This window comes from Pan paniscus, chromosome 3, assembly GCF_029289425.2.
Source record: "Pan paniscus chromosome 3, NHGRI_mPanPan1-v2.0_pri, whole genome shotgun sequence".
Classification (NCBI taxonomy): Eukaryota; Metazoa; Chordata; class Mammalia; order Primates; family Hominidae; genus Pan; species Pan paniscus.
In genome coordinates this window covers 41,251,618-41,273,638 of record NC_073252.2, presented here as the reverse complement: position 1 = coordinate 41,273,638, position 22,021 = coordinate 41,251,618, and the positions used below count along the sequence as shown (strand labels likewise).

Below are 22,021 nucleotides of genomic sequence, written 5' to 3'. Positions count from 1 at the left end.
GTTGAACAGAGGCCGGTGATATTTTTCTCTTTTGAAGTTTTACATCTTAGATTGCTGTAAGAGCAAGCACAGTTGAATGAAAACTCTATTCAGACCAAATACTTTTTTTTTTTTTTTTGAGACGGAGTCTCACTCTGTTGCCCAGGCTGGAGTGCAGTGGTGCAATCTCGGCTCACCACAACCTCCGCCTCTCGGGTTCAAGCGATTCTCCTGCCTCAGCCTCCCGAGTAGCTGCGACTACACACACGCGCCACCATGCCTGGCTAATTTTTGTATTTTTAGTGGAGACGAGGTTTCACTATGTTGGCCAGGCTGGTCTCAAACTCAGACCAAATCTTACTCTTGTTGTCTGTAGCTGCTTAGTTCTGCGCTTTAAACTAAGGGCAAACTTGGCTCGTGCATTCTTGACAGTGAAAAGCAGGAGCTAGGAATGCCGACTTTAAAAACCCACTTCCAGGTTTGCCTCCACCCATTATGTGATCCCTGCAAGAAAGCTTCAGTCTGCTGTAAGCTGGTAATCCCTTAATACTTTGATACTTTGGTAAAGCAAATAAGATCGGATTATATAACTTTTCCTTTTACTTGTGAACTAATTATTGTTTTCCTGCATTTAAAAGCAGATGTTAAACTCCTCCTTTGATGTTCAACAGCAGACAGACTCTAGTTGTGCCTTACAGCCCTTGATGCATGTCTGTTGTTTGAATGAAGATCAGCTTTGGCAAATTAGATTTTGATGGCTGCATTTTGATCTGGACCACAGAAGAGAATGGCAATTTATTCTTTTATTCAACATTTATTGGATTCCTGCCTGGCCCTTTACATAAATTGTGTTCAGATCTCACAAATACCAGAAAACCTTGCAAAACATGTCTATTTTATAGATAAGAAAAAATAGAGCATAGAGAGTGGTTAGAAAACTTGCTCAAGGTTACCTTGCTGTTAAGTTGCTGGGTATTTGGTTGGATTTTTTTGCTGACCTCAAACCTGTTACTATATAGGGGCTGCCTTTTAAGAGGACATAATCAATGGAGCAAAGATCTTGAGGAGCTGGGATTAAGAAAAAAGTATTTAATATATAATCACAGTGTTGTGGAAGAAAGAAATAATCATGAGTCCCTCATTCATTCATTTACTCCGCAGATATTTATGGAGTGCCTGTGTTGTGCTAGATAACTCTGCAAGGTGTTGGTGATTCAGTGATGGGAAAGACACAATCAATCCCTCACCAACTTCAAGAAGGAAGTAGGGATGCAAGAAAGAGTATATGATATGTTGCTCCCCTAAAAGGCCACAGTGTCTTGTTTGGGAGAGCTTTTATGAAGTTTTTCAAGATGTAAAAATGTTGAGATCTTCACAAAAATTACTTACTTTTTTATTCTTTTGCTTCATTATGTATACAAAATTATCTGCAAATAAACGTGGGGTGACTTTGCTAGCATACTTTGTAGCTGTACTCCTTGTTTGGGCTGCTTTGGATGTGCAGAAGTGGAGGTTGGAGCAAAAACTGTATTGCATTTTAAACAAAGTCTTGCAAACAAATTGTGGACAATTACCTCGCAAGGACTATATCTAACTCAGCTTTGGATCCCCCTTTTTACGGAGAAGATAGCATAGTGCCTAGTACAACTCTGATTGGTTGGCTCAGTGATGGGAAATAAAATACCAAAGCAAGGGGAGAGGAACCTCATAGATGGGGGATGAGTTCAGATGGTATCTAGGGAGAGTGTGAGGGTGACAATAAAATAAGCTGACGAATACACCAGGGGATCAGATCACATGGCATATCATGGACTTAATTCACTCTTACAGACTGTTGCAGTAACCAGGAGAGGAAGAGCAGTGTCTAGGTAGTCTGGAAATGACATTAGGTTTTGGTGCTTGAGAGAGACTGCAGTCTTCCTTTGACTTCTGACTCTTCTGACTTTCTGCTCACATATGAGCCCTCTATGCCTTCTTCCCCACTGTGGTCTTTATTTCATTTTTTGAGACTTTCAGCTGTTATATGCAGTAATTGTTTCCTTAATAAGTTAGGTGACCGTACATACTAACTTGCTGGGACAGTCCTAGCTATGCCTGCTGTTCTGGCAAAATTTTTGATACTGACCCCTCTCAATATCAAAAATGTCCTGGTTTCGATCATAAATTAAATAACCACCCTACTAATAAAGGAATGTTGTAGCATTCTGTATCTTTTTAAAAAATCTTTACAGCATTCAGACTGCTTTGATGAACTAAATGTGGATGTAGTATCAGTAATATTACATAGCAGGCTAGTGTCTGATGTCTTATAAGTAGAAAAAGGAAAAAATGAGCAGTAGCTGAAAAGGCTCAAATGTACTGTGGAGAGAAATTAATTGATTTCAACAAAACGAACTTTTATTACAACCAGTTGTTGGCATACCCATAGGAGAGAGGGCACTTAAAGGTTGCCATGATGATGGGTAGTGTTTAGGGAATCTAGCATCCTTCGAGAAAATCTTACCATAGCTTGTTTTGATTTAGAGTTTCAGTGTTTCCATTGCAGTGGTAATTTAATTCAGATGCATTTTCATTTATTTCTTAAGTAGAAAGTAAAAGAATATAACTTCTTAGAAGAAAGATTCTGTCAGAGGTTTATAGAAACGACTGGCGGGGAAATGTTAAATTCAAATTTTTCCCTTAAATCTTCTTTTAAATTATGTCTTCTGATGAAAATGGTGGTGTTTTAATCAAAGGAGATATTCATATAGGGACTCAATGGGACACCGTATAATTTATGTTTGGGTTTTTTTACTTAATAAGTAGGGTTAAATTGCCATTATAGTTCATATACATGGATTTGAAGAAACAAGCTAGTGTTTCGTTATATAAATATATATAAAATAAAAGCTTTCGGTGTTCAGGTAATGCTTGACAATAATTGCAGTAGGAGACATGGGCGTAGGATCAAAACATGCTTATGACCACTCTTTTCCATATCAATATTTTATGAAATAGTGATGCAGTTACCTTCAGATCCCATAGTGACTTGTACCCTGCAGTATTATCTCTTAAAGTAGTGTAGATTTACGGAGTAGAGGGACTGATACTATATAATCTGGAAATTCTGTTTATCTTTTAATTAAATTTTGACTCTTCCACTGGCTATCTGTGAATGAGTTTTTTCTTTGAGCCACAACTTTCTAGCCTATAAAATGGGAATACTAATATCTGCTGCTTAGCTTATTAATAGAATTTTTGTTAACTCCTGAATCTAGGATAAACATGAAGTGTATAACACAAAGGTTGGTGTTCTCCCAGGCTCAGGAGTTAATACCAATTACTGAGGATGGAAAAAATGTGTGATTGTTGAAGGGTGAGACTCAAAACATAGGTTGAGCTTCCCTAAAAAAACCAAAGTCCAAAATACGAAAATATCTGACACTTTTTGAGTGCTAACATGATGCTCAAAGGAAATGTTCATTGGAGCATTTTGGATTTCAGATTTTCAGATTAGGGATGATTAACTGGTAAGTATATAATGCAAATATTCCAAAATCCCAAAAATCTGAAGTTCAAAACCCTTCTCTTCCCAAGCATTTTGGGTAAGGAATATTTAGCCTATAGTTAGTGAGCAGTTTCTGGCCAATCAGAAGGATGCTGACTGTAGATGTTCTGGATGGTCATCCTGACACCCACCCACTGGATATCAGCCTCGGTTGTCAATGTCCAGAAATCTGTGTTTAACCTGTGATGGTTTGCAAGGAAACCCACTGGATCTCTTAGTTAAATTAATGCCCCTTCTCTCAGCTTTGTTACCTAGAAAAAAAAATTAATGCCCCTTTCTCTGAGATGATCTGGAAGAGAAACCATTTTCATATGGTGAGGTGAGTCTGGACATCATGCCTTGATAGCTGTCTCAAAGATTTCCATTTTCATTGCACACCCTGCTAAGCATTGCTGCCAGCACTGTGGGGACCAGCTCTTTGGGGACTCTGCTTTCCCATTTTCCATTCCATCCCTCATCTGGAAACATGTCCTTAATTCCCTAGAGAAGATAGAAGTTGAGTTTATGACTTAAAAATAAAACAAAACCTGCTAGTTATGGCAGGCCTAGACCCATTCCTCACTGGGCCCTCTACCAGGCTGCCTCTCTGGTTTAGACCATCCAATCCCTACCTTTAGAAGTGACTGTCAGCACAGCTAGATATAGAATCTAGGCATCAAAGAGGATGAGGCCCTGGAAGAGGGAGGGGTTCCTCCTTCCTTCTCCCAAGTCTTTCCTTGCTAGTTTCCATTTCTTATCTCAGGATCTGCTTCTTCCCAGGATAATTGAAAATGGGAAATCCACCTCTCACAGCGCAGATCCTAACCCCTTTCCACAGGGCTGCGATGGCAATAGCCACAGCTGTCAAAAAGTCTAGTATCAGTACAGAAGCTCCCCATATAATCCTAGGAAGTTCCTTTGCTAGGGCAGGGGTGAGTTGATAAACCATAGTGGGTGTATATTGATGTGGTCAAGAGTCTTTGAGAAACCACTTTGTGGTGACCTTTTCACCAACAGACTAAGGTAATACTCCTGACCTTTAGCTCAGGAGTTTGATTAGGGAAGATAGAGGAACACAGGAAGCCTGAGTTTACAATCATGGTTGTACCACCTCCTTATGTGACCTTGGAGACATCAAGTACCTCTTCTGCAGTTCTCATTTTCTTATCCATTAAATGGTTTCACATGTAACATGATTTTTAAGGTCCTTGTCAATCACGAATTCTATAAATCTATAATAACTCCTAAAAGTACCTCATACAAGTTTTGAATAGATTCAGCTTGTCTGTATCTGACGATGACGGTTACCATTCTTAACACCGACTTGGTTTGTGACTGCGGCTGTTTTGTGGAGGCCCACGCATCTATTGCTGGAAAAGGCTATCCCCCCATTATTTGGTATTATACCGCTGTCTTGGTATGCTTTTGAAATACAATGGCAGACTTGTTTTCTGATGATTATGATAAGCTCAACAAGTCTCCCCTGTGATTGTCTTATGTAAAATGTCCCACCGTAGGCCTGAATATTAGTGATGATACCGCTTTGTTTAAAATACTGGATTCTGGCTGGCCACAGTGGCTCACACCTGTAATCCCAGCACTTTGGGAGGCTGAGGCGGGAAGATCACTTGAGGTCAGGAGTTTAAGACCAACTGGCCGTCATTGTGAAACCCCATCTCTACTAAAAAAAAAAAAAAAGTAGCCAGTCATGGTGGTGCATGCTTGTAATCCCAGCAATGTGGGAGGCTGAGTTGGAAGGATCACTTCAACCTGGGAGGTGGAGGTTGCAGTGAGCTAAGATCGTGCCACTGTACTCCAGTCTGGGTGAGAGAGCAAGACTCCATCTCAAAAGAAAAGAAAAAAATACATATTGGTTGCTCTGTATCTGAATAGATTTAATCACTTCTGATTTGTGATGTTGAATATACTTTATAGATTAAATACAGGTGATTGTTGGTAACTTTTAAGGTATATTTTAAAAGAGAATAAATGCTGATTTTTCCGTTTCTACAGAAAACATCATTGGGGTTTTAATAGGAATTGCATTGCTTTAAGTAGTATAGATGACTTAATGATACTAAGTGTTCTAATCTGTGAACACAGGATGTCTTTCCATTCATTTTTATGTAATCAATATTTATTTATTTTTTAGAGAAAGGGCCTCAGTCTGTCTCCCAGACTGGAGTGCAGTGGTGTGATCACAATTCTCTATAGCTTTGAACTCCTGGGCTCAAGTGATCCTCCCGCCTCAGCGTCCTGAGTAGCTAAGACTATAGATACATGCCACTATGCCCAGCCTTTTCCATTTATTTGACTTTTATCTTATTCTAACAGGTTTTTGTGTGTGTGTGTGTGTGTGTGGAATTTTTAAGGTTTTCTACCCGTGAGATTATGTCATCTGCAAACAAAGATAATTTTACTGTTTCCTTTCCAATTTAGGTGAATTTTTTTTCTAGCCAAATTGCTCTGGCTAGGACTTTTACTACTATGTTGATAAGATGTGGTGAAACTGGACATTCTTTTCTTCCTCTTGATCTTACAGGAAAAGCTTTCAGTCATTTACCATTGAGTATGCTATTAGCTGTGGGCTTTTCATATATGACCTTTATTATGCTGAGATAGTTTCCTTCTATTCCTAATTTGTTGAATGTTTTTTATCATGAAAGTTTGCTGAATTTTGTCAAATGCTCTTTCTGTATCAAATGAGATGATGATGTGTTTTTTCCTCTTTGTTCTGTTAATGTGGTGCATTTCATTGATCAATTTTCATATGTTGGACTATCCTTGCATTCCAGAGATAAGTCCCACTTGATCATGGTGTATAATCCTTTCAATAAGCTGTTGAATTTGGTTTAGTAGTCTTCTGCTAACGATTTTTGCATCAATTTTCATAAGAAATAATGGCTTGTAGTTTTCTTATTTTTAAAGTGTAATTGTTTTTCTTTGGTATCAGGGTAATGCTGGTCTGATAGGAGTTTAAAAGTGTTCCTTCTTCGTTTTTCTTTGGAGGAGTTGAGGATTGATGTTAATTCTTCTTTAAACATTTGATAGTATTCGGCTGTGAAGCTGTCTACTTTGGGTTTTCTTTGTCGGGAGGTTTTTGATTACTAATCAATGTCTCTGCTGGTTATAGGTCTGTGTTCAAGTTTTTCATTTCTTCCTGATTCAGTTTTGGTAAGTTTTATGTTTAGGAATTTGTTCTTTTCATATAGGTTATCTAATTTTTTGGTAATTATACTCCTATAATCCTTTTGATTGCTGTAGAAGCAGTGGTAATGTCCCCTTTTTCACTTCTGATTTTAGTTAGTCTTCTTTTTTTTAGTCAGTCTACCTAAAGGAATGTCAATTTTGTCAGTCTTTTCAAAGAACCACCTCTTGGTTTTGTTGATTTTTCTTGGAGGTTGGCTTTTATGACTTTCATTTATAACTTATTATTATACAAATCATTATAGATTATTTCAGTATTAGACTTCTTTTTTTTGTTTTTGTAGTTTGGCAATGAAAAAGGCACCTTTGCCTTACATATGTAGATGCATGAAGGGTTTAAATAATCAGCACTTTAAAATAATGAACTTGAATGTCTCTGCCATTTTTTGTTCCTTGGGTAGTGCCTTTGTCTCACTACTCATTGTAGTTTGTTCTTATTATTTGTTGCATTATTGTGGTTACTCTCTTGTGGATAGTTAAGGTAGTGTCCATGATTTGATAACCAACTGTAAAGTTTCCTTATGTTTTCTTCATGCTGAACTGCTAAAAATTTAGGTGAGATTAATTAATTGTCATTATTATATTAAATGAAAAGCCAAAGAGTGAACTTAGGGATGAAAGCTTAGAGGACCAGTGGTCTGAAAATTTCAAATTTTAATTCTGATTTTCTGAATCAATGATGTTCCATTCAACATGTAGATTCATTACCTCTCTATACCCTATACCCCCATGTAAAAGTTTTGATGTTATTGTAATTCAGTGAGTGACCTTCTCTGAGATTGTGTGCCATAGGCAGTTTCAGTCTTTTTTTTTTTTTTTTTTTTTGAGACAGAGTCTCACTCTGTCACCCAGGCTGGAGTGCAGTGGTGCAATTTTGGCTCACTGCAAGCTCCACCTCCCGGGTTCACACCATTCTCCTGCCTCAGCCTCCCAAGTAGCTGGGACTACAGGCGCGCATCACCACGCCCAGCTAATTTTTTTGTATTTTTAGTAGAGACGGAGTTTCACTGTGTTAGCCAGATTGGTCTCGATCTCCTGACCTTGTGATCCACCTGCCTTGGCCTCCCAAAGTGCTGGGATTACAGGCATGAGCCACCGTGCCTGGCCGGCAGTCTCAGTCTTATTTTCAAGGAAATGCCACTCAAACAAATCATTTAATGACTTACTTATACTGAAGCTGAGAATCTCGTTCAGGCTTCTTGGCTTACTTTAATTTCCCCCTCCCTTCCTTCATTTCTTCCCTGCTCCTCAGAAATCAAGGATTTTCTAGTTATGTTTTCTTTTTTAAAAAAAAAAATTAACAAAAGTTGTATGTATTCAAGGAGTACAACATAATTCTTTGATATATGTATGTGTACTGATTAAAAATATGGAATGCTTCACAAATTTGCATGTCATCCTTGTGCAGGGACCATGCTAATCTTCTCTGTATTATTCTGATTTTAGTATATGTGCTGTCAAAGCAAGCAATTTAATTTCTTTTTGATAATTCATTTACTCAATTCTTTTGGACCAGAAACATTTTATCTCAGGGGCATGATGAACACTTGTCCTCTGTAGTGCAATGTCTTGTGTATTTTATTATCGAAATTCTTACTTAAAACTTACATTTGCGAATCAAGCCATTTCTTTTTTTTTCTTTTTCTTTTTTTGAGACTGAGTTTCACTCTTGTTGCCCAGGCTGGAATGCAATGGTGTGATCTCTGCTCACTGCAACCTCTGCCACCTGGGTTCAAGCAAGTCTCCTGCCTCAGCCTCCTAATTAGCTGGGATTACAGGCATGTGCCACCACGCCTGGTTAATTTTGTATTTTCAGTAGAAACAGGGTTTCTTCATGTTGGCCAGGCTGGTCTCAAACTCCCGACCTCAGGTGATCCGCCCGTCTCGGCCTTCTGAAGTTCTGGGATTACAGGCGTGAGCCACCGTGCCCAGCCTATTTCTTTAAGAGATTTCTATCAAAGTTTTCATAGATTTATTAGTTTGTTATCTAGTCACTATTAATGATCACTTTTTTTACCAATAAAATATTTTTATATTGCAGCTTTATAATACATGTTTTATTGATTCTAAGATACAGATCTTTTCACATTTTAATATCTTTAAAATTTGATGTATCTTGCAGTCACTGACATTTTGCAGCTATGATTTGCAGCATTTTAATTTTTTATTATTTTTTAAGGCCTATGAATGTAACATAACTTTTATTTTTATTCTTAGTACAGAAAATAGTGGTGTATCTTCTAGTCAACAGCAGTTAGATGTGATGAAATAAGTTACTGTTAATGATCACTGTAATAATTACTGTTAGAAACTTACTGTGAAACTTCTACCTTTACAACAGGACCTATAAATGGCAATGTAACTTTTTTTTTTTTTTTTTTTTTTGAGACGGAGTCTCAATCTGTCTCCAGGCTGGAGTGCAGTGGCGTGATCTCAGCTCACTGCAGCCTCCACCTTCTGGGTTCAAGCGATTCTCCTGCTTCAGCCTCCTGAGTAGCTGCGACTATAGGTGCGGGCCACCGTGCCCGGCTAATTTTTGTGTTTTTAGTAGAGACGGGGTTTCACATGTTGGCCAGGATGGTCTTGATCTCTTGACCTAGTGATCCACCTGCCTTGGCCTCCCAAAGTGCTGAGATTACAGGCGTGAGCCACTGCACCCGGCCACAATGTAACAGTTTTACAAAAAGTTTAGAGTGGAAAAAAATGACCTGTAAGCCCTAAAGCTATATACTTTAACAAGTATATTTTGTATGTATTTCATTCCCGTCTTTTTACATGTGTACATATTTTTATCTGTTTGTAGCTATAGCATACATACTACTTTGGTCTACTTATTTTTTATTCCTGTTATATCTTAATTTCTCTCTGTTTCAGGCCTTCATATTTGTCTTATTTATTTATGTATTGAGACAAAGTCTTGTTCTGTTGCCCAGGCTGGAGTGCAGTGGGATGATGTCTCCTCACTGCAACCTCCGCCTCCCGGGTTCACGCCATTTTCCTGCCTCAGCTTCCTGAGTAGCTGGGACTACAGGCATGCGCCACCACGCCTGGCTAATTTTTTTGTATTTTTAGTGGAGATGGGGTTTCACCGTGTTAGCCAGGATGGTCTCGATCTCCTGACCTCAAGTGATCTTCCCGCCTCGGCCTCCCAAGGTGCTAGGATTACAGGAGTGAGCCACCGTGCACAGCCTATATTTGTCATTTTTAATAGTTCCATAATCTATCAGTGTATGACCATAATAAAACTGCATGCCGCCCAGCTGCTGAAAATTTAGATTGTTGCCATTTTTCCTTTTGTGAATAATGCTTCAGTGAACAACTCTTTTGCATATTTTTATTAATTTTATCATTAATTTTGGCCATTTGTTTTATGAAATATAACTTTGGAGAGGATCTCTTTAGCCCTGGGATTTGAAGCTGCAGGGAGCTATGATTGTGTCATTGTACTTCAGCCTGGGTGACAGAGCAGGACCACTAACTCTTAAAAAAAAAAAAAAAAAAAAGAGAAAGAAAGAAAGAAACATAACTTTGTAGAAGCCTCCTGAACTGTGTTTTACTGTGAAGAATCAATCTTTATATTCAAATAAATTCAAATTAACAGCTGCTATTATAACACTGTTCATTCATTCTTTCACTCAGCCATATATCCTCCAAGAAAATACATTGGATCATTATGCATTCCATAGGTTCCAAGAGCTAAGGAATCAAAGTTAAATAGGACACCCCCCGATGTTTGATATTTTGTTGCATAGTGGGAGACTCAAACTTATCAAAAATAAGTACTGTGTGATGAGGGATGTTGGAAAGATAAGGGTTAAAGTTTCTTAGCATGTAATTTACTTTGAGAGCATTGTTGATTGGTGTTCTTTTAAGTTATGAGGTGTGGACATACCATGTTACGTTTTTAAAATGTGTCTAATAGGTTTATCTGACAGAAAATGGCCCCACCTGACCTATCCATAACTTCCTTTTAAGTCTAAACCTGTGTCCTGTGATCCAATGTTTGTCTGGAGTTCCGTGTCATGTTCCTCCAACATACTGTGTCATGTTCCTCCAACATACTAAGTTCCCTGTTGCCGGTAACTGTGTCACAAGTCTTTTTCCTTTCTATACCTACTACAATCTGCTGTATTTGTAGTAGGTGTCAAAGTATCGGTAGTTCATTTGACTTGCTTTTAATTGTAGTTTTTTAAACGAATGACAATATTTCACCAATTTATACTTTCCTTAGTACTTCATTGACTATCAGTTCATATTCTATGATCAATGCAATTTTAATTCTGTCTTGTCATATTTGTTTAGTTAAAAAAATTTCAAGTTAAGAAGATGGTTGAAAGATTATATAATCCCATAGAGATTTTTATAGTAAAAGTTTAAAATTCTGGTACTTGTGTTGGTTGGAAGTAGAACCTTCACTGGACAAGGTAAAACCCTTGTGTATAAATGTTTGGAGGCTGTCTTAAAGCTTTGTTGGGATGGAAAAAAAATTTTATATAACTAAGTATCAGTTCAGGTATTTGATACAATGAATATATTTTGGAAATAGCCATTTATGGTTCTAGCATTAAAAGGTGATTAGCTAGCTATGAATTTACCTCCTTTATACGCATGCATTGCAAAGTGGACCCTATTTTTAAATTTCTCAAGAAGGTATTCTGGAAACAGCTTTTGAGAATGATTTCTTGGGATTTTTTTTCCCTTTTTGTCTTTCCATTTCTGAAACCTGAATAGAATTGTGCCATGTTCTTTGCAGAGCTGTGGTGATTAGATTGTACAGTTTCACACACGTATACACACATACACACACACAGATACACACACACTGCTGTGCAGAATCACTGTCCTGTTGTGTGATCTTCAAATGAAGCAAGAGAGGAATAATCTGGGATTGACTGAGATAAATTTATCTCAGCTCTTCAAAATACCATGTGAGCGTAGTGTAACTCACTTGGACAGCTGTGGAATGAAACTCTTGTTTTAGTGGCCATTAGATACGTCAAGAGAACTGACTACGTAGAAGAATGTATGGTAAAGGTAGTTTGGCAATTGGTCAAATTTGAAGTAGCATTTACAGGCCGAGGCAGGTGGATCACCTGAGGTCAGGAGTTCCAGGCCAGCCTGGCCTACATGGTGAAACTCCTAAAATACAAAAATATCTCCTAAATACAAAATATCTCCTAAAACAAAAAAACTCTCCTAAAAATACAAAAATTAGCCTGGTGTAGTGGCAGGCACCTGTAGTCCCAGCTAGTCGGGAGGCTGAGGCAGGAGAATTGCTTGAATCTGGGAGGTGGAGGTTGCAGTGAGGAGAGATCATGCCACTGCACTCCAGCCTGGGCAACAAGAGTGAAACAACATCTTAAAAAAAAAAAAAAGGAGCATTTACATCACCAACTGAAATTAAATAATTGTCCCCCAAGGTGATGTGTAGCCTGACTTTTGTGACTGAGGGATTGATCTCTTGACAAGTCTTTATGAAATAACACCACAGGAGGGAAAATTATATGCAGGCGTCAAGCTTTGCATTTATTTTGCAAGCCCTCTTTATCGGGTTTGTATGATCTTGTTGTGTACAGCTAACAAAAGGTTACTTCTTTGTCATGAAAGCCGTCCTCAGTTTTCAGAGACAGTGGGGCACCGCAGAGACTTTCTTTCTCTGCATCCACATTTCTATTAATGTCATTACTGCATTTGATTCCTTTATGAAGCCCTTTTGGTCACATCAACAGTGCATTCTAAGCTCTCTATCTTAACTTCTAGCTTTGTCTGCAAAATTTGTGTGGTTAGCCTGAGGCATATGCAGATAAATTACCCAGGTTCAGTGTTCTCAGACTTGGAACTAAATGTGCTGCAGAATGCTGAATTGATGGGTGTAGCTTTTCAGCAATATTGATGTTTCTACAGTTGAATGTAAATCTTTGGATGCCTTGGTTTGCATTTTCATAGTCGTGTAGTTCCTGACCACTGGTTTTCAAACTGCCTCGTCTCTCTGAAAGCTGTGTTTCAGTGGAAAGACAAAGAAAATTGTTCTTCCTCACCCACTACTCTTCTGCCCATTCACAACAGTAAGAATCTGAGCATGTCTCTGGCCACATGCAAACAGTGGCAGCTCCCAATTCACAAGCTGCTTACATTTCCAAAGTGAGGTTGTTGTGAGGTCAGTTAGTGGTTTAGAACTCTGAATGGGTTGGCTAATGGTAGAAACTAATATAAAGAACAGGTGAGCTGGCCGGGCGTGGTGGTTTACGCCTGTAATCCCAGCACTTTGGGAGGCCAAGGCAGGTGGATCACGAGGTCAAGAGATCGAGACCATCCTGGACAACACGGTGAAACCCCGTCTCTACTAAGAATACAAAAATTAGCGGGGTGTGATGGCCTGCGCCTGTAGTCCCAGCTACTTGGGAGGGTGGGGCAGGAGAATCACTTGAACCTGGGAGGTGGAGGTTGCAGTGAGCCGAGATCGTGCCACTGCACTCCAGCCTGGCGACAGAACGAGACTCCATTTCAAAAAAAAAAAAAAAAAATTGATGAGCCTACCAAAACTTTGGTAACCCTTAACGTTCCACAAACAGTTTTAACTGTATCTTAAAGCTTAACCTTCCCCCATGTTTCTCTATGGAAAAATCTTAGTTCTGCTTTGAAATCTTACGAAACAAACATTTCATTCTTAACTTCGGTGGATGGCTACCTATCTCTACCTGTGTATCCTGGAGCAATGTATCAGTCAGGGTTCTTGGATAGAAGCAACAGAGACTAGCTTAATGGTTTAAGCAAAGAAATAATTTATTGAGAAGATATTGGGTACATTCTGAATTTACCCAAGTTGGGAGAAAGAACAGGCACTAAAAAGAGACTACACAGCCAGATTCATAGCCAAGGTCATACAATAAGATTAGTTCTATGTTGGGTAGACCCTGTCACTGAACACTGGACATTAGTGTTCGTGCTGACCATCTCTTCAGGATCAGACACTTGGTACCAACTCTGTCACTTCAGCCTTTGCTGCCTCTGAGCAGTGGGTGTTGTTGCCATTGCCCTCACCCATGGTAATTTCCCTCCTGCTCCTGCCTCTTTATGTCTCTGGTTCTAGATTCAGGGTTGACCACGGCTGAGTCATGTGCAAGCCTTGGCTACAAGACACTCTGGGAATGATAGTGTCTAGCCATTTTTGCTTCTATGTTGAGAGATGTGCATCAGAACTCACATGATGAGGAATTCCCCAAACATAGGGGAACAGAGTTTAGATGCCGGCCATTTCCCAATCCTTCTCCCCACATAAGGATAAAAGTCACCATAAGAAGCTTCAGTAAGCACTCTGGTAGAAGGGGAGGTGTTACAGTGGCCAAGGTGTTTATCCATATGAAGCTGTGGTTAATGAACTCTATTTAACTAAGACAGCCAGTTGTTCCTTGTGCACTGGTGTCCAGGGTCCCCTTCACCATGTGTTAACTAAAGCTAGAGGTGTGAAGATTTAGGCATATTTGACCTCTCACACCGTGGTCCTTAAATAACAAGATGCACTAAATTGAATTTTAACAATTGGATTAGCTAGGAGGAGCAGATTAAGACTTATCTGTTTCCTTGTTTATAGTAGAAAATGAAATTTCACATTATCAATTTGTCTTATACAGTTGGGTGGTTTATATGTTTCATTGATGAACTTCTACCCTTTTAAAAGTTGATTTTTTAATTGCAATTATACATGTATATAGCTTACAAATTCTTGCCCACGGATTTGCATTGCCGTTTTCCACTTCTCAGAAGCAACTACTCTTTAGTTCATTTAGCTCTTCTTCTGGTATTTACTTCCTTGTAGCAAATTAATATGTTTATATTGGTAATTCTTGAATTTTTTTTTCCATTTTAGTCATTAAACATGAATTCCATTGAGGAAGAGAGGGGTTTATCTTTCTTTTATTCTTCCTCCCTTAAATACCTGCACTTGTACTCTCTAAGATAGTTATATCTCAGTTTGTTTTCACTGTAAATATTTTTCACAGCTGAGCTATGCAGGATACTGTTATTTTATTTTCTTTCTTGTATAGCACATTAAAATTTTGTTGCTTGGTATTCTATTTATTTACTATTTATTTATCCCCAAATTCTCAAATAAGGTCAAACACAATGGCACATCTCTTGGTTCTTGCGTGTGTGCATGTGACATTTTTCTTGGGCTCTCTGCTTGCTCACTCTGTTCTGGACTGTTTACTCTTGAGGCCTATGCACAGCTGTTGACCTGGAATTTGTCCTTAGCAATCACGTTGGGAATTCTTGATTGACCTGTTTATTGGATGCCATCTCTTTTGGTTTTGACCCTCTTTTGGGGAGGCACATTGCCTGGCTGCTTTGTGAGAAAGCATGTGTAGATGGAATTTTTTTGAGATCTGGCATGTGTCAAAATATCATTTGGTCTTCCCTTACATATGATTGATATCTAATTTAAAGTTGGAGATTACTTTCCCTGGGAGTTTAGAGGGTTTGTTCCATTTTCTTCTGCTTCCAATTTTGTTACAGAATTGTTGCATGCTCTTCTGACTCTATGTACTTTGTATGTGACTTGTTTCTTTTCTTTTTGGATGCTTTTAGGGTATTTAAAAATCCCCCAGTGTTCTGAGCTTTTCTTGTAATCCACCTTGGTATGTCACTTTTTCATTCATTGTGAAGACTGTTCTTTTTTGGAGTTCCTATTTGTCAGATGCTGGAACTCTTGGATTTTTCCTCCAATGTAATTATTGTTTAAAAAAAAAAAATCCCTGGCTGTGTGTGGGCTTACACCTGTAATCCCAGCATTCTCAGAGGTCAAGGTGGGAGGATTGCCTGAGCCCAGGAGTTCCAGACAAGTCTGGGCAACATAGTGAGTCCTTATCTCTTCCAAAAAAAAAAAAAAAAAAATTAGCTGGGTGTGGTGGTATGATAGCCTGTAGTCCTACTTACTCAGGAAGTTGAGGTGGGAGGATCACTTGAGCCCAAGGATTCGAAGCTGCAGTGAGCTACGATTATACCACTGCACTCCAGCCTGGGCCACAGAGCAAGACTGTGTCTCAAAAAAAAAAAAAAAAATCCTGATTTTTATCCTTTTATCTTTTTGTTCTACTTTAGGGGAACATTTACCTCTATTATTTATTAACCTCTCTGTTGATTTTTTAATTTCTGTGATTATAATATTAATTTCTAGGAGCTTTTTCTTGTTCTCACAGTATCTGTATTTTATAGCATCCATTCGTTATTGCTTTGTGGATGCAATATGTTTTACCCTCTTGGGGTTCTTAATTACGTATATTTGAAGTCTTCTCCCTGCATTGACCCTGTTCCCTCCTGAAGTTCCTGTCTGTCATGCTGGACCCTATTTCACATGCTTGGTGTTCATCTTGTCATCTTTATTCATGAGGAGGCACAAAGCAAGGCTTTGTCAATTGGTGGCCTCGCATAAGATGACCACCTCTTTTCAGAAGTCACCTTGTCTTCCAGTTTTGGTATCTGTAGATCTCTTTTCTTGGACAGGTTAGTTTCTCCAGAAAAGTCTCCAGTACCAATCTCCTACTGGCCAGTGCTCTGGGAACCCAGCAGAGGAAGGGGCTGTGGAGTGCATAGTTCCACTTAGTCCTTCTCTTTTTCAGTCGGTCCCTCCACCCGGTCACTGTTCCTAGTGTCCCCGAGTGCAGATCCTCTCAAGCTTAACCTTTGCTGAGGTGGGAGGAGGGGCATAGCAAGCTTCATGGTTTAGCAAAGATATGGAGTTTTACTCCTTAAAATGACTTGCAAGCCATCCCCCAGTTTTCAGTGCTGCCTCCATCCTGTCTTCTCATCCAAACCCCACTTAACCGTGTCTTAACTTGCACTTTCCTCAAGTTCTTTGCCGCATACTGGTTTGTTACTTCCTGACAATTCTGTCTATAGACGTTTATGTTTTGTCTGCCCCTGCTTTGAAAATTCACTCATCATTGGGCCATTTTCCAAAAATGTTTTCCATGAATTTTGTCCTCTTCCATTCTCTCTTCTCATGAACTTATCTCTGCCTCTCGCTTACTGTCATTTAGGGGTGGTTTTGGGAGGGAATGGAGATAAGCACAGGGTTGTAATCTATCACATGTACCTGATAATCCCTGGTGATCAACTTGTGAGATTCAGTTCAATTTAGATACGTGGTTGTCTGGTCCATTAAGGAAGAGTTCATTTGATCACTCTGTACTTTTCAGTTTTATTCAGAGATTATTACTCTCACTGTCAAAATGAACTAAGTGATACTGTTTGTTGGTTTGAGAATATAATAGAAAAAAGGTCAGTTATCTCTAAAGTATACATTCCAAGTCTGACCTCAGACCCAGTTATAAGCGTAACATAACATTTCCACCATTACAAAAAATAATGACCTTCATTGCCTGGAGCCATAATCACAGTTGGGTCAGTTTTTCTTAGATTTCCTATTAGCTTGACTTGAGTTGGGTCTAAGCTGGAAGAAAACATTCTTTTCTAAGAGCCACTTTATCCAGTGGTCCCAGTTGTGTTCTATAGGGAACTGAGCTTCCGTGAGGCATCTCTGTAGATTCCGTGAATAATGTTGGACCCTTGATGTTCTTCTCCATTCCCATGCTCAAATCACCCAGAGTATCTCTTACAAAATGCAGAAAGTTTTATGTGCCAGAAGCTTCCATCATTGAACATGTAAACACCACAGCAGAATCAAGGCCGAGTATTATCTTTCAACTTTTCTCCTTAAATTTCATTAGTACTTCAATTTTAGGAATAACAACTGATTTATTAAAATTATGTTTAATATATTATTAATGTGTATCAAAGATTACTGTAAAATTATTTTTGGGTCTTGTTCAACCATTGTAAAGTCAAAGGGCAATCAATTCAAATTTTAAAGGTTTTGTATCTCCAGAGTTTGAATGAATATAGGGGAATCTGATCTGATTTCTTTTGTTTTTTTGGAGACAGAGTGTCACTCTTGTTGCCCAGGCTGGAGTGCATTGTCACGAACATGACTCATTGCAGCATCGCCCTCCTGGGCTCAAGCAGTCCTCCTGCCTCAGCCCCCCAAGTAGCTGGGACTACAGACACGTGGCCAGATAATTTTTTGTGGAGTCGAGTTTTGCCATGTTTCTCAGGCTTGTCTTGGAATTCCTGGGCTCAGGTGGTCCACTTACCTCGGCCTCCCAAAGTGCTGGGATTACAGGCATGAGCCACCATGCTGGGCCTGATCTAATTTCTAATCCAGAGTTTACAAAAATCCTTTAAAAAAAAACAATAATATGGTGAAACCCCATCTCTACTAAAAATACAAAAAATTAGCCAGGCCTTGGTGGCGGATGCCTGTAGTCCCAGCTACTCGGGAGGCTGAGGCAGGAGAATGGCGTGAACCCGGGAGGCGGAAGCTGGCAGTGAGCCGAGATGGTGCCACTGCACTCCAGCCTGGGCGACAGAGCAAGACTCCATCTCAAAAAAAAAAAAATAAATAATAATAATAATATTTGCCTTCATATGGTAGAATTAATATTTTTCTGTTTCAGACGCCTCATGTTCTTTGTTGATAAATCAATAGATTGAGAGTATGTAGAAGTTCTGAGATGAAATCTTTCTATTTGCAGGTTCCTGTTGTCACTATGATAAAGAGTGCTGGGGCATCTGTTTTGTGCTAAAGCTAACTAGAAGTGTCGCTGCTCTGAGCAACAGGCAGGAAGTACTTCTGTCCTTAAAACCAAAAATAGATGCTCTTTCTCATTATCATAGCTCAAATGATCATCTTTTTTAATGAGATGGGCACATCCCTTGTGGTTTTCACAGATTTAATGATCAGATTATTTAATGCAGAGCTTGGGGAAGAACAGCTCTGGTAAGAAAGATGATGGAAATTTTACTGGAAGCAAAAATAACAACTTTATTCCTTCTTTTTTCTTTCTGCTAATGTTTTCAACCTCTTTTTCCTTTGTTTGTTTGTTTAGAGATGGTCTTACTCTGTCACCCAGGCTGAAGTGCAGTGGCACCATCATAGCTCACTGTAGCCTTGAACTCCTGGGCTCAAGCAATCCTCCTGCCTCAGCCTCCCAAGTAGTTGAGACTACAGGCACGTGTCATCACACCCGACTTGCTAGCATATTGATTGACTGCTTAATTGATGAGATGAGGTCTTGCTACATTGCCCAGGCTGGTCTTGAACTACTGGCCTCAAGTGATCCTACTACTTTAGCTTCATTGTATCATTGTATTCATTACACACTGTAATGCTGAGATTACAGGTGTGAACCACCTCGCTGGGCCTCCCGCTGTTTTTTTCTTTTGTTGTTGTTGTTAATTATTTTTCATGATTCTTAAAAGGATTCACTTGTCTTATTTTAATATATTGGTATGTTTACACATTTCTCACTATATTTTAACTTCAAGAGACCATTACCACGGAGAAAAAAAATTATTTGTTAAGAGAGTTGGAGGTGTCAGGATTTAGGTATACTGTATGTAGTCTGACTTGCTTTGGACAGCTCTGCCAAGTATTGTGTATTAGTAGGTTGGCAGTTGGAAGGTGAAAAATTGCTTCTTTGCTGATTTTAGAAAGTTCTGTTTGTATTTCTGAAAGTAAGGCAAGAAACAAAGAGAATAGAAGAAATTTAAGGGAAATAAGGTAATATATGTGAAGGTGCCTTGTAAACTGCTAAATCACATTACAGCAAGGGTTGAACTTAAAGTGAGAAAATAAGATCCACAAAGATGCTATAAAGAAAAATGGGAAAAAGAGAAAAGAACTTAGATAGGAAGTTGTTAAGAAGAAACAAAATGGGAAAATCATAATGGGGAATTTTTACATTCTAGGTTTTTTTTACTCTGAAAATTCAGGAGTAGTTGTTCTTGCTATATGAGCAGTGAAGTTAAAAATATTTTTTAGCCAAGAAGAATGTTCTGTGGAAATAATTGGGAAAAAGAATCTTATCTGGGGTGGTAAAAGTTGGATAGAAACTACTAGGCACAAGACCTAGTCTAAAAAAAGGTCTAAATAAAGATCTGTGTGTTGTAGGGGGTTATGTACTTAATTAAGGTGTAATTCACATTTGTTACCACTTAATTAAGGCGTAATTCATATTTGTAGATCTCTTCTGAGCCTTTCCTTTTGTTCTCAATCATACCTTTGCAAGGCAGATATCCTTAGCCCATTTTACAGATGAGGCTTGGAAGGCTAATTGATTTGCCAACAGTCACTTAATGTATGCAATGGTAAAGTCCTCCCTTTCTTCAGGTTCTGAGTTTGTTCCCACATTTCTAGATTGTTCACATCAGGGCAATTGGTTTTGTTGTGTTTCTGGAGATTCTGCTTATTGAATTTCTCCAAAGGAGGTGCTTGTTAAATAACAGTGGTCACTTAGAAATAACACGCTCCGGGCAGGTTTTAGGCTTGGCTAAATGACTTCAAATGAGTTCTGCTTAAGGAACACTATTTGAATTCCCTAAGAACCAAGAAATAAACAAAAAAGGCATCACAACAGCCCAAGTATGTGTTCAGAGGCTGTGCCCTGTGCCCTTCAGATCTTATCTGGAGCTTGGTATTTTAAGTTTCGTTCTCTTACACTTCATTATTTTATTTGAATTCCAAAATCATAGCTGACTTGAAGAAGGGAAAGGTTGGTACTATAACAGAAATGAGATGCAACTCTTTAGGACAAAGGAGAGGAGATAGCCAGACTGTGAAAGGCAGACACATATCCCCAAAGCCTAGCAGCCATCTGCCTTTGAGTAGAGGAATAAACAGCCCTCTGTTGCCTCAGAAGCTTGTGAGAACAGCTGTCTTGCCACTGGCCTTTAATGGGCAGGTTAAACCCAGTTACCAGCAGGATACACACAAAGCCAACCTCACACCCTCTCCCTCTATTCGCCATCAATTTATCTCCAACTCAGATCCTGACTCTAGTCGGCCACAGCTCTTGACTTCAGACCTGGCTCTGTAACTTGGATTTCCCCTTGGGCTCTCCAGAGTGTATTTATATCTGTGCTTTCCCTGTTGTGAGAACTTCAGCAGTTTCTTCCTTTTGATTCTCATTGCACCCTGTGCTTTAGTAGTAACTCCCCATCCAGCTCTCTTTGTGGTGGTAGAAACCCAGCTCCTACCCAGTAACTGCTGCCACTCCTTTTCCTTGGAGTTAGTATTCTCATGTTCCAGCAGAGCAAGTAATTTATAGTCATGTTGATGATCCTGTGTCACCAAACAAAGATTAATCATATTCTGGATTCTCTGAAGAGGGCATTACCTTTTAGAAAAAAAAATTAATCCACTATGGTTGAAATTAAACCCATTTTGATACTTAAATGGGTAATCCTTCAGCTGTTTTGAAAATCGTGATCATTCTCAATGTCTTATTCTTTGAGATTTTTTTTTTTTAATTTTTTTTTTTTTTTTTTTTTTTTTTTTTTTTTGAGACGGAGTCTCGCTCTGTCACCCAGGCTGGAGTGCAGTGGCATGATCTCTGCTCACTGCAACCTCCGCCTCCCGGGTTCAAGCGATTCTCCTGCCCCAGCCTCACAAGTGGGAGAGATTACAGGCGCCCGCCACCACGCCTGGCTAATTTTTGTATTTTTAGTAGAGATGGGGTTTTGCCATGTTGGCCAGGCTGGTCTCGAGCTCCTGACCTCAGGTAATCTGCCTGCCTTGGCCTCCCAAAGTGCTAGGATTATAGGTGTGAGCCAGCGTGCCCGGCCTATTCCTGGAGATTTTAAAAAGCAGAAATTATATTGTACTATAACTGCAGAATGATGCAGAGAATTATAATTATTGAATTATAGAATATATTATTTTGGAAGAGCATAAGCAACCTTTTAGATAGCTTACATCACCTTTCTATTAAAAATTGTTGCTTTAAGTAAAGCCATTTAAAAATTTTTTGTTTACAAACTTATCTTTTAGGTCAACAGCAGGAAATGCTTAAGCAGAGCTATTACATATCTTAAAATAGTGAAATGAGCATTGTAGAACTAGTGGCTGTTGGCATGAAATGTTTACTTTGGAGAGAATTCTTGGCATTTTTGCCCCACATCAGCATAGTAAGAACTTGTAGGAGAGGAGGGAAGCATTAATGTATTTGTTGAGGATTAATGACTTTGTAGAGCATTTGTGATAGTGAATATATTATGGCTAGTACCGTAAATGCAGTAATTAAAAAGCTGCACACTAAACACTTTGTAGACTGGCAAATATATTCCCTTCCTTTCCTTGATGGCTTGCATTCAAGTGAATAGCTTATATTTATCTTGATCTTAGCGTTCTTAAGAGTAGAAAGAAGTCTCAAAGGTTGATTTCCTTCCCGAGATATTGCTAGTCAGATGGAC

At 38.9% G+C, this 22,021-nt stretch overlaps 1 protein-coding gene and 1 non-coding gene across 16 annotated transcripts in view; one reads left to right on the top strand and one right to left on the bottom strand.

The window, feature by feature from the left end:
- Positions 1–22,021, top strand: part of APBB2 (amyloid beta precursor protein binding family B member 2) — a 403,357-nt gene that overhangs the window by 123,839 nt on the left and 257,497 nt on the right. The gene's annotated exons all lie outside the window — the stretch shown is intronic.
- Positions 8,076–8,178, bottom strand: LOC112439791 (U6 spliceosomal RNA). The gene has a single exon (XR_003028011.1). It is a non-coding gene; the product is annotated as a U6 spliceosomal RNA (small nuclear RNA).